Below are 18,668 nucleotides of genomic sequence, written 5' to 3' on the forward strand. Positions count from 1 at the left end.
GTTTGAGTGGTTTTTAGTTATCTGAAATAAAATGCATCTGCTCTGAAAAGGACACAGTATAAACTCTCTGCCTTCTTCACCAACCTAAAGTTCTTATTTATTAAAACACATACACATAGACTTTAACTCAAGCATGTTTGACAACAATTAAATGAGAAAATTATGGCCATATGCATACTAGTCAAGAAATTTGGTACAGAGGAATGTCCTCTAAGGAAGACAGGTTACCTCTGGAACCTTTTGTAACTAAGTTTGCTAACTGGAGGACCAGTCAGAGATATGACAGTTATGATGAAGTCTTCCTCATGGTCTAAAATCTACGTCTTGTTTTCATGGAGTGTAACCATAGAATTTAGTGGAGCAAGAGTTTGGGAATATAAGTGACCAATGAAAAATAGATATCTAAATGGAGAATAGAGGAATTCTGAGATATAAGGTAATCAAAAAGGGAGATGGGGAAGAGAAGAAAGGTCATAGAGGAGTCTGAATTGTTCCGACTTTGCTGTTTTCATAGAGCCAGCAAAAAATGACAAATGTGAAAGGCAGCAAAAAAAAAAAAGCATTAAAATTGTTCTAATCAAAACTATTTATTTAAATCATTAATGTATTTAGAAGGTGACTTCTGGTGAATTTTATATCATTTTCCCCATTTTTAAAATTGGAATAATAATAATACCTTTGGTGAGGGATGCTGTGAGGACCAGCGTTATTATAAAAAATCAGCTACACCGTCCTCACATGTGGATCCTCAATAATTAGTAACTCTTATTATGATAGTTAAATTTTTAAGTATCCAGATATTGTTTTCCAAGAACTGTAACTTAAAAAAAAAAAATCTGGTGAACTGTGTTGTTATTTAGCACGATTATGCAAATTTCTATACTCAGTTTCACTACCAATTTGGGGAAAATTATAGTTTCTCTGACTTTCAAAGGGTGTATTTCTCTCATTGTAGGTGCTTGTTAAGTCCATCCTCAAACCTTCCTGGTTTCCTTTCTTTATAAAATATGCTTTGGGGAAATTATATTCCTTCTTGGACTTCTGTAACTTAAACGAAAGACTCTGCCAGTCAGCACCACCAGTTTTCCCTTGGTCCTGGCATGCAGAACACGAATTGGTTTCCAAGGCAAAGCATTCAATAATCTGTATGCAAAGTAGTATTTTTACACAGCTCTGAATGTCATATCCAAATGTAAAGCTGCCTGTTGCCTCAAGTGTGAAATTCACTCTCATTTAAATGTTGTGTCTCTTTGCAACTAGTGATGCTGGTATTTGCAGACTGGGCCATGAAACACATGTGATAGTGGTTAAAAGTAGTAATAAGTGTGACCTCTCCCACTGTTGCTTCTGTCTTCATGAAGAGGGTTTCATGTGGCAGCTACCCATGGGCCAAAGCAGGAAATCTGCAAGAGGCAAGGAAATAGAAATGTTTATTTATTTTTTTTGTCTTGATGATACTTTACAGTCCCTTCCAAGTTGTAGATTTTTCAATATGTTGTGATCACCAGTGTTTTTAGAGAGCCCATGTTTAAAATTATACGGTTTCTTTTATCATTTGAATTCAAACATGTAGTAGATTGGATGCTGGGTTATTTTCAGATGTCTTTGCCTGGGAACAGTCTGCTCAGCAATTAGAGTTTGGTTTTTAGGAAGAAGAATAGTAGGATGTTTGTCTTTGCTCAATCATAGAGGAGCACCCCGGGACCAATGTCCCAGTTGGTACCTGTCCATGATGATTTAAAGATACTAGTCATTTTCTGAGTACATTTCATCTTGAGCTTTTGAGGTTGATTTCAGTTCAAAGTGCCAATTGAGGATGAAAAGGTTACTAGAGAGTTTGCCTATTCATGATGCGACTCACTTTTCATCTGGGTCCCCAGTCACCCCATGCCTAGATCACTTTTAATCTTCCCACTGGCTGCCGCTCCTTTGAACTACCTTTTCTAATGCAGAGGGTCAATGACAAGAGACTAGTGTCTCCGTGGTTAGAAGCAGACCTCCCATTTAGGTAAAGCACTTTATCAGAAATCTGGATTTTTAAAGCCATTAATTGTAGTAATTGTGTGAGGTGCTTTGAACTGTACCTCACATGAGATAGCAAAAATGATAATAGTGGCTATAATCGAGAGTCAGAAAAGGAATGTAAAAAACTTCTTTAGAGAGGGAATTTCTTCACTGTAATGTCGGGCATGATTATGTAGCTACTGCTGTATAACACATCGCCTTAAATTTAATGTCACAAAGCAATATTTATTATTTCTCAAGAGCCCGTGGATAGATTGGGCAGTCGTGCTGTCTAGGCCAGACTCAGCTGGACTCTCTCACGTGTCTGTGGGCAGCTGGCAGGTCAGCCATGTCTGGCCGGTCCAAGGTGGCTTCTTAGGTCTAATCTCGGAACTGGTGCACCATCACTTCTGCTGCAGTCAGGTGGCCAAAGCAAGTCACAAGGCCAGCCAAGGTCCAAGGGATGGGGAAGTCAGCTCCACCACTGGAAGGGAGGAGCTGAAAGTCACATTGCAAAGGGCAGGGGTTCAGGGCTGGGAGGGAGAACTGGGGACGTTTTTACAATCGGTCGACCACAATTGCTTTCTCAGATTATGAGGGGGCAGTATTGAGAGCCCCTCCTATACCGCATCTCACCAACTCTTTTACTCATGATAATCTCCATAGGTCAAAATTGAGGTGTGAGGTTTTGAATTATCTCTAGCCCTCAATGAAGTTAGCATTTGAGAAAAATAACTAGATAGCTCTATATTGTTGTTTTGTGCTGGTTAATACAGTTCTACAACATTTGGTTTAGCACAGATATAATTTCTCTATTTAATGGAGTTTTGATTTTGTTTGTTCTGAAAGTGTTTCTTCTTTTTTCTTTCATATATCTGGGCATATATATGTGTATGTGTGTATATATGTGTATGTACATATATGTTCTTTTATATACACATATACATACACACACACACGTTTCCTATTCCACTTCTGCCAGCATGCCAGTGTCCTTGTTATTCTTTTGCCCTTTGAGGCACCACCTTGACTTCGGATTACCCTAAAGTTCACTGCCCAGCTGGGGAGATGTTACCTGCTTCACTGGGGCCAAATAGTTACTCTATACAGAGTGAAGATGTTAATAAGCATGTTTATACATTCCTTCACGTGATAGTTCTAATAAAAAAATCCATAGGGCTCAGCAATAGGGGGCTTAAAATCTGGCCCATAATTTTGCACCTAGGATAGCTGCATTTATAATCTTCTTTCAGCTGTAGTGTCATCATCTCCATTAAGAATTTAATGAGCACTAACAGGCCTAGCTAATGTACAGAACACAGAGGCAGGCACATCGCCCCACCCAGCAAGCTGTTGCTTGATTACAGAGTTGCTGGTGTGCATGAGGACCTGGGACCTCCCCATTTTCACTTATTTCATAAATCTAGACACACACCTCACTTTGGGGCTCATATTATTAAGAGGAGACTACAGAGGAAAACTAAATCCCATTTGGTAAAATAAGTGATATGCCTGCTTCTGTAGCCACCTGTGGTTTATTACTGCTATAAGCTATTTCCAGCAGTACTTATAACAGTGATCATAAGGGACCTTTAAAGACTTGCTGATGCCTCTTGGGCAGTTTCTGAATAATACAGTTTATAAATAATTCTGCCTACATGTCTTATAACTTCAGGATTCCTTTTGCCTTGCTTTGTTTGTTATGAGTGTATTTGCATGAAAACAGGTTATTTGGATATTTGTCCTCTGAGAGCTTTGGCTTATTCTTCCCTCCAAGTCAGAATCACATGTTCTCCATGCTGCAGTCACATCCCCAGCCAGGTGCAGATTTATGAACTGTAGTGAGGGACACGAGTAGGAGGAGATAAACTTCTAAGAAAACACTGTGATCTTACTGAAAATCGTTTTGTTTTTTTAACTTTTTTTGTGGTGGGTTTTATCTGAGGATTCAAAGTTGGACTGAGATTTAAGAATGTGTGTGTGGGGCTTCCCTGGTGGCGCAGTGGTTGAGGGTCCGCCTGCCGATGCAGGGGACACGGGTTCGTGCCCCGGTCCCGGAAGATCCCACATGCCGCGGAGCGGCTGGGCCCGCGAGCCATGGCCGCGGAGCCTGTGTGTCCGGAGCCTGTGCTCCGCAGCGGGAGAGGCCACAGCAGTGAGAGGCCCGCGTACAGCAAAAAAGAGAAAAAAAAAAAAAAAAAAAAAAGAATGTGTGTGTGTGTGTGTGTGTGTGTAAGGGGTTGTGTGAGAATGACATCTTATTGTACATCTGGTGCATATATTTTATAGATGCCACCTTTCTGTGTGTAACAGAATCAGTAAAGTATATGTGATTCTTTTTAGTTCATATCATTTTTATTCTCCAAAGACATTTAAAATACAAGCTTCTATATTCAAGCTTTATTTTTTGTCTACCCTCATTTTGAGGGAAGTTAGAAAAAAGTATCAAAAACCATGTGTGTGCAGTTAAAACTATGGTTTCTATTTAGAATTCAGAAATGTGAGTATGTACCAAGGTGTGCAAAAAACACCTGTACAATTTTATTTCGCATTTTACAAAGTGTTCCTCTGGAATATCTGTTAAAAATACAGATTAATGGCTCTTTGTCAGTCCTGCTGAATCAGACTCTCTGGGAATAGAGATGGTGTATCTCCATTTTTAAGTCAATGCCCTAGATATTTCTTTTTTTTTTAACATCTTTATTAGAGTATAATTGCCTTACAATGGTGTGTCAGTTTCTGCTTTATAACAAAGTGAATCAGTTATACACATACATATGTCCCAATATCTCTTCCCCCTTGCATCTCCCTCCCTCCCAACCTCCCTATCCCACCCCTCTAGGTGGTCACAAAGCACCGAGCTGATCTCCCTGTGCTATGCAGCTGCTTCCCACTAGCTATCTATTTTACGTTTGGTAGTGTATATATGTCCATGCCACTCTTTCACTTTGTCCCAGCTTACCCTTCCCCCTTCCCATATCCTCAAGTCCATTCTCTAGTAGGTCTGTGTCTTTATTTCCGTCTTGCCCCTAGGTTCTTCTGACCATTTTTTTTAAAATTTAGATTCCATATATATGTGTTAGCATACGGTATTTGTTTTTCTCTTTCTGGATTACTTCACTCTGTAGACAGTCTCTAGGTCCATCCACCTCACTACAAATAACTCAGTTTCGTTCCTTTTTATGGCTGAGTAATATTCCATTGTATATATGTGCCACATCTTCTTTATCCATTCATCTGTTGATGGACACTTAGGTTGCTTCCATGTCCTGGGTAAATAGAGCTGCAATGAACATTGTGGTACATGACTCTTTTTGAATTATGGTTTTCTCAGGGCATATGCTCAATAGTGGGATTGCTGGGTCGTATGGTAGTTCTATTTTTAGTTTTTTTTTTTTTTTTTTCCAGTACGCGGGCCTCTCACTGTTGTGGCCTCTCCCGTTGCAGAGTTCAGGCTCTGGAAGCGCAGGCTCAACGGCCATGGCTCACGGGCCCAGCCGCTCCGCAGCATGTGGGATCTTCCCGGACCGGGGCACGAACCTGTGTCCCCTGCATTGGCAGGCGGACTCTCAACCACTGCGCCACCAGGGAAGCCCTATTTTTAGTTTTTTAAGGAACCTCCATACTGTTCTCCATAGTGGCTGTATCAATTTACATTCCCACCAACAGTGCAAGAGGGTTCCCTTTTCTCCACACCCTCTCCAGCATTTATTGTTTTTAGATTTTTTGATGATGGCCATTCTGGCCGGTGTGAGATGATATCTCATTGTAGTTTTGATTTGCATTTCTCTAATCATTAATGATGTTGAGCATTCTTTCATGTGTTTGTTGGCAACCTGTATCTCTTTTTTGGAGAAATGTCTACTTAGGTCTTCTGCCCATTTTTGGATTGGGTTGTTTGTGTTTTTGATATTGAGCTGCATGAGCTGCTTGTAAATTTTGGAGATTAATCCTTTGTCAGTTGCTTCATTAGCAAATATTTTCTCCTATTCTGAGGTTTGTCTTTTCAGCTTGTTTATGGTTTCCTTTGCTGTGCAAAAGCTTTTAAGTTTCATGAGGTCCCATTTGTTTATTTTTATTTCCCTTTCTCTAGGAGGTGGGTCAAAAAAGATCTTGCTGTGATTTATGTCATAGAGTGTTCTGCCTATGTTTTCCTCTAAGAGTTTGATGGTGTCTGGCCTTACATTTAGGTCTTTAATCCATTTTGAGTTTATTTTTATGCATGGTGTTAAGGAGTGTTATAATTTCATTCTTTTACATGTAGCTGTCCAGTTTTCCCAGCACCACTTATTGAAGAGGCTGTCTTTTCTCCACTGTATATTCTTGCCTCCTTTATCAAAAATAAGGTGACCATATGTGCGTGGGTTTATCTCTGGGCTTTCTATCCTGTTCCATTGATCTATCTTTCTGTTTTTGTGCCAGTACCATACTGTCTTGATTACTGTAGCTTTGTAGTATAGTCTGAAGTCAGGGAGCCTGATTCCTCCAGCTCCGTTTTTCGTTCTCAAGATTGCTTTGGCTATTCGGGGTCTTTTGTGTTTCCATACAAATTGTGAAATTTTTTGTTCTAGTTCTGTGAAAAATGCCATTGGTAGTTTGATAGGGATTGCATTGAATCTGTAGATTGCTTTGGGTAGTAGAGTCATTTTCACAATGTTGATTCTTCCAATCCAAGAACATGGTATATGTCTCCATCTATTTGTATCATCTTTAATTTCTTTCATCAATGTCTTATAATTTTCTGCATACAGGTCTTTTGTCTCCTTAGGTAGGTTTATTCCTAGATATTTTATTCTTTTTGTTGCAATGGTAAATGGGAATGTTTTCTTAATTTCACTTTCAGATTTTTCTTCATTAGTGTATAGGAATGCCAGAGATTTCTGTGCATTAATTTTGTATCCTGCTATTTCATCAAATTCATTGATTAACTCTTATAGTTTTCTGGTAGCATCTTAAGATTGCCTATGTACAGTATCATGTCATCTGAAAACAGTGACAGCTTAACTTCTTCTTTTCTGATTTGGATTCCTTTTATTTCTTTTTCTTCTCTGATTGCTGTGGCTAAAACTTCCAAAACTATGTTGAATAATAGTGGTGACAGTGATTGCCGTAGATATTTCTTATGCATATTAAAGTTTGAGAAACACTACTAAGCTTATCCCAGAATTAAATTTAATTACTAGAAAACTATATACTCGGACTTAATAATTTAATTCCCTAGACAATTTTCATGGTACAATGATTCACTCTTTAGTGCTTGACTTTTACTGAGAATCAGTATAAGAAATGACAGCACATAAAGTGATTCTGTACTTTTAAGAAACTATCATGAAACAATAGTTCTTTATGTTGTTCAAAGATCCTCATCCAGAAATTCACATGACACATCCTCCCTCCTCTAACCTAAGTAAACCGTGTAATTATAACATACATATAGAAAAGTGAATGAATCATAAGCTTTCAGGGTGATAGATTTTTCAAAATGAACACATCCATGTCACCAATACTCAGATTAGGGGATAAAACATTGTCAATATTCCTAGAAGCCCTATTATGCCTCATGAAAGAGTAACTATCCTGACTTCTATCACTATAGATTCATTTTACCAGCTGGCTTTTGATCTATATGCAAATGAAATCATGATATATGTACTCTTGAGTATCTGGTTTCTTTTACTAAACATATTTGTGAGATTCATCTATAATGTTGGATAGTTGTAGTTTGCTCATTCTTATTGCTGTTTAGTATTTCATTTTATGAGTATTCCATGATTTTCAGTTTTATTCTGATGACGGATGTATTAGTTATCTATTTCTGCACACAGATTACCCATAATTTGCAGCCGACTTGCCCCTTAAAAGAACAAAGATTATCTTACACTGTTTCTGAGGATCATGAACCTGGGAGTGATGCTGCTGGGGGACTCTGACTCAGAGTCTCTTAGGAGATTGTGTTTAAGCCGGCAGCCAGGTTCAGTCTTTGAAGAATTGACCAAGGCAAACTGCTTCCAAGTTCACTTATGTGTCCATTGGCAAAAGGCCTCAGTTTCTCATCATATAAGTCTCTTCATACAGTTTCTCCTGATATGGTGGCTGGCTTCCCCAAGGGAGTGGTGAGAGTGAGAGAGAGAGAGAGGGAGAGAAAAAAGAAAGAAAGGAGAAGGGGGGGGAGGGGAGGGGAAAGTCCAGGAGAGAATCTGTAGTCTTTGATAACTGAATCTCAGAAGTGACAAGTCATCACTTCTGCCATACTCTATTGGTCACACAGACTAACTGTTTCAGTGTGAGAGGGGACTACAAAAGAATGTGAATACCAGGAGAAGGTAGGGACATTACAGACCATCTTAGAGGCTGGCTACCACCATGGTTATTGGAGTAGTTTTCCACTTTTGGCTAAATAGTACTATTCTGAACATTCTTTTACATATATTTTGTCAGTATATTATGCATTTCTCTTAGGTATATACCTAGTAGTGGAATTCCTGCATCAGACAGATACCAACCAAGCGTTTTCCAAAGTGCTTATAAAGTATTATACTTTTATAAGCAGTACTCTAGTTGCTTCATCCTTCATAACACTTGATATTGTGTGTATTTTTCACTTTAGCCATTCTAAGGGTGTGTTTAATGGTATCTCATTGTGATTTTAATTCGCACTCCCCTGATAATTAATGATATGTATTCTTTTTTCATATGTTTATTGTGATTGGGGTTTTCTCTTTTGTGAAACCCTATTCTCTATTATGGCTGATTTTTAACTGGGTTGCCTGCATTTTAGTATTGGTCTGTAGAAGTTCTTTCTATACCCTCTATAGACCCTCGTAATCTATATGTATTACAAATACCTTCTCCCACATTGTGGTGGCATACAGTTGCACTCTGTTAATACTAATATCCTTTGATGAGCAGAGGTTCTTAATTTTAATATGGTTGAATTTTTCATCACTTTTTCTTTTTTCTTTGTGTTTAACTTTTTGAGACTTGTTTACTAATTCTTTGGCTACTCAAGCTTATGTATATATTTGCTTGTTTTTTCCTAAAAGCTCTGTTGTCTTATCTTTCAAATTTACATCTACAATCTATCTAGCAATATATAAAGAATAATACACCTTGCCTAAGGCGGTTTGTAACAGGTATTCAAAGGTAGTTTTACAGTTGAAAATCAATCTGTGCAGTGCACCATAGTATTAGGGAAAAAATAGGACACAATTATATATGTTAATAGATGCAGAAAAGTATGTGAAAAATTCAACACTCATTATAATGAAACACATACCCATACACATAGATATATTCACACACATATTCTTAGCAAATGAGAAAAAGAACTTCCTGAGTTTTTTTTAATCCATAAAAATAAATACAACAAACATACTTTATGGTAAAATACTAAAACTATCCTCTTAAAGATTAGAAATACAAGATAAGAATGCTACTGTCACCACTTTTTAAAAATATTGCACTTGAGGTCTCATTCAGTGTAATAAGTCTAGAAAAAGACTTACTGGAAAGAAAAACTTAAAACTGCCATTATTCCTGGATGACATGATTATGTGTCTAAGAAACCTCAAAGAAAACTGCATACTGTTAGAACCAATAAGTAACTTTAGCAAGACCACCTGGATACTATATCAATGAACAGACTAATTGTATTTCTGTATCCAAGGAACAAACAGATAAAAAATGAATATTTTAAAGGATTCAATTTATAATTTCATTAGAAAATATCAAATATAAAAAATAAATTATATGCAGGCTATATAATACCTCTAACTTAAAACTACAAAATATTATTGAGAGAAATTTTAAAGGAGCTTAGTAATGGAGGCATATACCATGGCCATGGATTGGAAGATTCAACCCAAAGTGATTGATAGTGTTAACTCAATCAGAATCAAAATTCCTTCAGTTATTTTTGGAATTGGGAAGCTGGTTCTAAAATGTATTTGGAAAAGTAAAGATCTAAGAAGAACCAAGACAATCTTGAAGAATAAGAACAGAGCTAGAGAACTTGCATTACTAGGTAAAGCTATAGTAATTAAGATAATGTAGTACTGCTTCAGATATAGATGAATAGATCAATGGAACACAATAAAAGTTCAGAAAAATGACCCTCTCATACAGAATCAATTGATTTATGACAAAAATCACCCTACAGTACAGTGGGCATATACTGGCCTTTTCAATAAATAACATTGGGTCCCTTCAGTATTCATACAGGAATTAAAAAAAAAAAAAAAAAAAGAATCTTCACTCCTACCTCACACCACACAGCCAAGTCAAAACATTTTAAGTTTAATATTACAAAGATATGTGTCTTTTCTTTAAAAAAAATAGTATTTTTTAATCAGAGAACTATATTTTTATTTGTTCATTTGTTATTGCTTTAGTTAGCTAGAAACTCCTAGATAAAGTATGTCTGATTACAGTAATTTTCTTTAATCTAAGGTTTTTGTCCCTTTTATTGCATGGTTCTTGTTCTTTCATCCTTGCTTTAATGATTCTATTTTATGGGTCCTTCCTTTTTGTGAAAGTTACTTTAAGTCCATTTTTTTGAAATAGGGTATAAATAATGAATAAGACAATCAATGAGGCAAGTTAAACTTCTTTTGAAATTTTGAGGCCTGATTGAATTGTCAAAAAGAATGATAGCGCATACAGTACTCCTTGTAATTGTGCTTTGATAAAATTATAACTGTCCGATATTGTATTGCCAATACATATTATGCATATAAATATTACATGGAATGTTCTTTAAAAGTTAACATATGTGTCAGTATTAAAAATAAGTAGCATTTACATGGAGAAAGAATCTGGTTTTTATAAACTGCCTAGAATATATGCTTGAACCAAATAATAGATCACTTTTTCCTCTTTAGTCATCATAATGGAAGAGTAAGGAGGGGAGAAGGAATAACTGTTTGAAAGTAGGAAGTGTAATGACTGATGTCTTTCTACCCCTGTTAATGATTAAGAACACAGGCTTTACAGCTATCAAACCAACCTGTGTAGGAATCCCAGCACTGCCTCTTAGTGACTGTGTAATCCATGGATGAGTTACTTTTCTTAAGCCTCAGTTTCTTTATATCCAGAGTGCAGGTAATAATATCTACCTCATACAAGCTTGGCTCTGTATATGGCTGAATGTATGCATGAGACCAATTGTTTTGCAGAGTGTAATTTTCTGAATCTTAATATCCATCCTAATTTAAGTGGATGATCTTGATCTTGAGATTCTGGAAGAGAATAAAAATTGGAAACCTATATGAAACAAGCTAGCTGAATATGGAGTAGCTCAACTAGGAGAGCAGGTTAAAAACCCAGGTGATGTGGGGCAAATAAAAAATTCAGAACACTGTGTGCAGCCCATCAGTTGCAATGAGGCCTCAGGGAGTTGTAACGTCTGAAACTAGATGCTGTTGCTGTACTGTGAAGCACTACAGCACTGGTGAGCTCTCTGAATTCCCATTCCGCCCAGTACACGTGGCAATAAAGTGCAGCACATGGTACCCACATCAGAGCAATAGCTACATCTTCAAAGTAATATTTTAATGACTTCTGTAGTCTGCATTTGGGAAGATGATTTTAGACCTTGTGTTTTGTCTTTTTCTAGATTAATACACCTTCCCCTTCAGCTCCCTGCATTTTGGGGGAAATCTCTTTCACAGTGTATTTCCCGGCGAGTATTTTATCTATTTCAGAATGCCCTGAGGGAACCTTTAATCCAAAATGCAAGGGCAGCAGCCAAAACCAGAATCAGGGTGTCTGTGGCGGTGGGAGAAGTTTGCACGTGTTCAGGAGGATGGATAAGGACAGTTTGTGGAAAAGGTAATGTTTCCTTCTTTCCCACGTCAGTCTGGTTGCTGATTTTTTTTTTAGGTTCCATCATCTTTGGCAAAGACGGACCTTTGTCACAAAACTGGAAATGAACCCTGTGTTGCTTGGGAAGTTTGTAGGGTCTTTGTTCCCTTCTGTTGACACCCATATCTATTGACATTTGCAATGATGTTATTTACATTTTTTCATTGCTCAGGTGACCAGAGCACCATATCAAGATGCAAATAAGGGAGCATTTTTTATATTTAATATTAAGTCAGCCTTTCCTCCTCCCCCTACCATTTCTACTGACAGTACAGAATATTTTGTTATAGGACAGGGAGTGAAAGAGCGGATTATGTCTTTCACTTCAACAGGACCCTGTTCTAAGAATTCTGTACACCTTATATTGGGTTATATAGATTATAAAGTACAGATTAATAGCCAACCAGCCAAATTACAATGCACCAAAGACTTAATGCCATCTTAAAACCTCACCATGGAAAGCAAAACTCTGAGTAGACACTTTAGTAAAAAAATCTAGAAAAAGTTCAATTTTACTTGCTTGTAAGAAATTATGAGCATGCAAATATCTAAAATTAAACAATGCTAGAGAAAAAAATAAGTTCACTTTTCAAAAATGATTAAATTCTAAAGTGAATTTACTATCACACAGTAGTTTGCTAAACTGAAGCAGGAGTTATTTTGGATTGAGTTTGTTACATAGCTCATGCATGAAATGATCTGTTGCTTGTTCTTGTGAAGCTGTTTTCACACTCCGAAACAGGAGTGTGGGGAGGGGGGCGGGAGGTATTCTGTCTGAGGCATTGTAAAAATATTGAAAGCTCTGACTGAGGTATTTTGTAGAGGTATCCGACTACAACGTCACTGATACTTTACGGGCCAATAATCATTAAGCCAAAATCACAGATGTTTAGCTTTCAGAATTATTTCTTACTGTAGACTTGGGTTCAAAAACCCAATTCAGGCACCTTGAGACCATCACTCATGTGATTATACTGCCATCGTGTGGTGTCAGAGATCCCTTTCAATTTTGAAAAAACATCAAAAGAAATGGTCTCTTACAAAAGGGACATTATCCAAGTATTGTCTCTGTTTTACTTGTTTGTTTGTCCTCTGTCACAATACCACATATAGTCCATGGGTGACCAAAGGTGGTAGGACAGGGGGATGACAACATAGAGGTGGAAGTATAGGTAAGAGTCTAATAATCCTGCAAAATTTGCCAGGGATCAGCTTCTGCCCAGTGAATGCATCAAGATGTTTGTAAAGATACGCCGCCTTTATTGACCTTTTCTGCATAAATGTGGCATTTACTATGTCCAGAAAAAATCTGAAAAATTCCCTACAGTTATCTATAGGCAAGTGGATCTCAAACTGAGGTCCTCAAAACAGCAGCATCAGCTTTCCTGGAGAACTGGGTGGAAATTCAAATTCTTCGGCTCCCTCCTGTACTGAATCAGAAACTACAGAGGTGGGGCTCAGAAATCTGTTTTTAACAAGCTTTCTAGGTGATTCTGATGCTTGCTAAAGTTTGAGAACCACTGCTATAGACAATTGTACCTGTCTTGTGGTGGATTAACACATATTTCCCTAGATAGAGCTAAATTTAGCAGCACCTGCTCCTGACCCCCCAAAAATCCGAAGGAAGATGGGAGAGAAGGGCCCTAGGACTTCCCATGAATATATTCACCCAGCACCCTAACGCCACCCTGGGAAGGAAGATACAGAGCATCTCTGTGAGGTCTTCATTCTCCTCAGCTGGTATGTCAACTTCTTTTTAACTGAAGAAGATGCTAGAGTCACTCAGGAACAAATCTTTCAGCCTTTGGGGATTATTGGAGATACTGGAGCATTTGTCTGAGTGGATATTGTATATAAGTCCACTTTTTCAGATATTAAAAATACAGTTTTAAGAAGGGAAGCTAAAAATGTGAAAGGACCCCAGTCTCTAAGAAATGCTAAGGAATATTGGGATGACATGTGGACTTCCTGCCCTGTCATAGAGGCTTCCCAACTCCACTGGCTGTGGCCATGCAGGAAGGTTGGCTCTGGGCTGCTAAGACTTTTGACCGTTTCAAGAAAAACCAAAAATAAGAATTTTTATGTGAAATATTCTAATTTTAAGTGTGAGTTCCATTTTAAGTGCATGTCTATTTTAAAAAAGTGAAAACATATTTACCTTTATGATTCAGTCTACTGACCTCCCAGGTTATGATCTCTGGGATGCACAGGTAAGGAAAACTGTAGATGTCAACCTCAACACAGGTTTATGACCACATTCATATCTTATACTTAAGTGATATGTGTCCGTGTGTTTTCTTCTCTGTATGTGTGAATACATATATGTAAAGCATGAAAAGCCAGTGTCTCAACATGTGAGAGAAATACTCTATTCAGCAATGAAGTAGCTTCAAACTGAATAAAGGTCAATAATATGAAATAGCCCTGAATTCAAAAAATACATGCTTTGAGAGGAAAATAAATGATAATTCTACTAATGCAAAGTATGCTTTGACAACATTTTAAAATTTTATAAATTTCACAGCATACCTAGAATAAAGGTAATGAGGATATTCAAATTACTTGTAGTGTGACTTATTTTTAGGACATATAAAGTACTTCAAAAATATAAAGCTCATGAATAAATTTAGGCACTCATCTGGAGACAAAAATCATGTTTTAATTATATATGTATATATACACACATATGTTATCCCTGGCTCTGAAAGGAGTACTTAATAAATGGCTCCTGAACAAATAGAAGTTTAAGTATTAGTTCAGGTATTATCAAGTGAATTTTCTTTACCAGGCATACTCTCTCCTGGTCTGACCCTCACTGTGGTCACTGCATCCAAGGTTCAGAGAATGCTGCCTTACTTATTTCACCACAACTTGTAGACTTTCTGAAAGACTTTAAGGTAAAACCAACTTTAGATAGACTCTGCTTTTCTTTTTTGTTTCTTTCCAAATCTAGTAAAATTCCAGTGGCTCCACTTCTGACAGTATCTTTTAGATTGTCTGATAGGAGAACTAGTTCTAGGGTAGGTTATAATATTCACTCTGAGCTGAAGATCATTCTGGTCACTGGGGGCCGACGCCTGATATACTCCTACCCTTTTGTATAACAACAGGCTCTCTTGGGGAGCTAGTTCTTTAGATGTATTGCCAGATCTAATGAAGATTCCCTCACTGAGGTCTCTTGCCTTGTAGTGGTCCATTGTGCCTACGATTCGGGCCATGGGAATCATTTACTTCTTCTCATGGATTTTTGGGTTTCAAGGGTATCTCCTAAAATGTACATATTCTTGGAGGGATTAAAACATGATGTTTTCCTCATCCACTCAGCGAATATTATTGGGAATTTGTCATTGGAACTGGAGGGAGCCATGTGGATATGTTAGAGACTTCTACATGGTTCCTGACCAGGAGAAGCACAGAAACCAAGAAGAAAAGCAAATAATTGCACAACGGTATACTTAAGGTGTAAAAAATGCTTGTAATTCACTGAGAAAACAAATAAACAAACAAAAAAATCTGCCCCAAAGGATCTATAATGGTTGCACACGTAGTTAATATTTGAAATGGGTTTCACAAGATTAATAGGCACTTACCTGGTGAAGGAGGAGGAGGTACAATGTGAAGAAATGCTGGTCATTTCTTGTGACTAGAGTGTTTGACAACCATTGGATCTTTGAAGCATAGCACAGGGTCCCTATAATGAATCCAATACTTATTCTTTGCATGCAGGAGTAAATGAGTGGAAGAATGATTCGTATTGGGTTGGCCCAAAAGTTCATTCTGGTTTGAGATGGTAGGAAAAAACCCGAACGAACTTTTTGGCAAACCCAATATGTTTGTAGGGCATTGTGAGTAGTGGAAGAAATAAGGTAAAACTAGAAAAATTGGTTAGGCACAGAGACCATGAAGACAACACTAAAGAATCTAAATTTTATTCTGTAGTTTAGTTTCATTTCTTTGTCAAGATCCACTTGCATCATGATCTGTTGAGCTACTTTTTAATTATGCAAATTCCTGGCTCTTATCACAGATCGAGTGAATCAGAAACTCTTGAAGACTGAGCAAAGAAATCTCTTGAACTCTGTGAAAACTACTGCTAGAAGCAATGTCCAATTCTTAAAACATTATTTTTAAACTATTTTGATTGTTCAACATCTTAAGAGAATCTGTCAAAAGCTATGGAAATTCTCCCCAGAAAAATATATAGGCACATTCATTTTTACTAACAATTCCAGAGAGATTATGAAACCCCTGAGATTAACTCATGGGCTCAAGTTAATAACTCCTGAAACCAAGCGGGCTAACAACTAACTGCGAGAAAGTCAGATGAGAATCATCGTTACCAGAAGTTACAGTGATGGAGGGCTTTTAGATGCAGTTGAAGAATACAGACAAATCCTTGCTTCTTAACAATTTTGTCTAAGACCAACCTAATTTCCTTCTGTCCGTATTTACTATAAAAGAGACATGTTCACATTTAAAAGGAGAAGAATTATGCTGGGAGCCAGGAAGCTTCTTGATCATTTCCATCTGAAGTAAAGTATTTAATGAAAAATTGGAATGTTTCGAAAGGAAAAACAGAAGTATTTATTGAGCAATTAGAAACTGATATGTTGTTTTTCCCTGTTTCAAATAACAAACAAATTTGTTGGCATTCTAGAAAGTGTATGAGCTAACCGTTTATATACGTAAAGCTTCACATATTTAGATCATATCTAAAAATCTTGGTCTCTTTCTGATAATCTAACATTTGGGAACCACAGTACAGTTCTGTTTCCTTCAAAATTGAGAGCTATATCTGCAAATAACAACTAAAATGATCTATTGCTGGAGATATGTCACACAGAACAAGATAAAGTCTATGAAAACAGCCTTTTAGAAAAGTCATGGCTGAACTCTAATGACCTAGATTATTTAATGCAAACATCGTGTGCAATTTTGGAGATTTAGGGCAGCCCTCCCTGTAGTCAACTAAAACAAGCCGGTTTATGTAAAACCAATATGTAAAACCAACATGGAAACAGTTCAGAGGCACAACTTGCTATTCTGTGTACCTGGAGCAGAACCACTGAACTTTATCCAAACTTGGAGCAGAGTCAGAAAAACGGGTGAGGGAGAGAGTGTGGTGGGATGTATGGAAAGGGTTTAGAAAGTGGGGAGTCTTATACGGAGTTAAGGAGTTAATAATATATTGTTAACAACATATAATATTATTCTGTAAGCTTTTAATTCTTTGGTTAACAAAGAACGTCATACTTTGCTTCTCAACCTGCCATTTGTTTTTTCACTTAACATTCTTTTGGAAGTTAGTTTGTATTGATGTATGTTGACTGGGTCCCTTTCTTCTGAGTGCTTAAAAGGCTACTGTTATTTGAACATGCCACAACTTTGTTCTCCATTCTCCTAAAGGAGACATATAGGTTGTCTTGGATTCTTTGCCATTACCAAGTGTTTCAAGAATGCCTCTGTGGGTGTCTCCTTGTGTGCACACGTGGAGGGTGTTCTTTAGGGTTTGTACGAAGTGTGGGTTTGCCGGGTCACAGGATATTCTATCTGCAACTTTGTTTAATAATGCCAAATTGATCTCCAGGGCAGGGCTACCAGTTATGTGAGAGGTGCAATTGTGTTATTTTGTTGTCTAACTTGCGTCAGACTTTTAAAGGAAATATTTTTATTTGCATTTCTCTAATTACTGGTGAGGGTTGGCATCTTTTGATACATTGTCTCTTCAAGGGTACTTTTCTGTGAATTGTTGCTTAATGTCCTATGTCCACGTTTCTATGGGCCAAGCACTGATCTAGGCTCCTGGGATATACCCGTGAACAAAACAAAAAGCACTGCCCTCTTAGAGCTTACATCCTAGCAAGGAGAAAACAGATAATAAACAATAAAAGTAAAAACAAGTGCATTTTGTTGCAGGATAAGATGATAAGTGCTCCTGGAAAAAGTCAAAGTAAAACAGGTAAAGTAAAAGGGCTTCGGAATGCAGGGTAGGCAAAACAGTTTAGAGTAGTAAAGAGTGATCAAGGGAGACCTCGGGGAGAAGACAAGGCTTGAGTCCATTGAGAAAGTTAAGGAACAGTTAAGAAGCCAGTGTGTCAGGAACGGAGAGACAAATGGAAAAGCACTGTAGAGATGAAATCAGAAAAGTAGAGGGAAAGGATTGTTATATAGGGCCTTGTGGGTCATTGTAAGACATTGGCTTTTAGTTGAATAAAATGGGGGATCCGTTGAAAGGCTTTGCACAGAGGAATGACATGACCTGCCTTGTTATAAAAGGAGCTCTCACATTAAACTTTCAAATCCTTACATACTATAGTTTCTACATAATGAGGAACTTGGCTAAATCTTTTCTTCCTATGGGAACAATTTGATTAAAGATCAACTAAGACTGGGAAAGGTTGAAATGGATTACTCCTTGCGCTTGGATGAACAACTAAGGTTTAGGACTTGGATAAGCAGCGGCTGAGTTCTAACTGTGACTTTACACTTTTCGTTCTGGCAGCTCTGGCCTGTTGCCTTTGACCTAGGTTCCTTATAGCTTACCCATTTGTCACTCAGGGGTAAATTTACTATTGTTGCCAACCCTGTGCCAGGCCCTGGACCAGCCGTTGTTAAGCATTATCTCTAATATCTGGCAGGACAGTGTATTGTCATATTCACTGTCACCTTTGCAGAGCTAGACTAGAAGCCAGATCTGGCCAACCCCAAGTCCCTTATTGTCTTATTACACTATGATGTCTGCTGTGTGTGGCAGGGCAGTTATAGGATTTCTCTTAACTAGATGGCAATGGGTATTAAAACAA

Source organism: Mesoplodon densirostris, chromosome 5 (genome assembly GCF_025265405.1).
Source record: "Mesoplodon densirostris isolate mMesDen1 chromosome 5, mMesDen1 primary haplotype, whole genome shotgun sequence".
In the NCBI taxonomy this organism is placed as follows: Eukaryota; Metazoa; Chordata; class Mammalia; order Artiodactyla; family Ziphiidae; genus Mesoplodon; species Mesoplodon densirostris.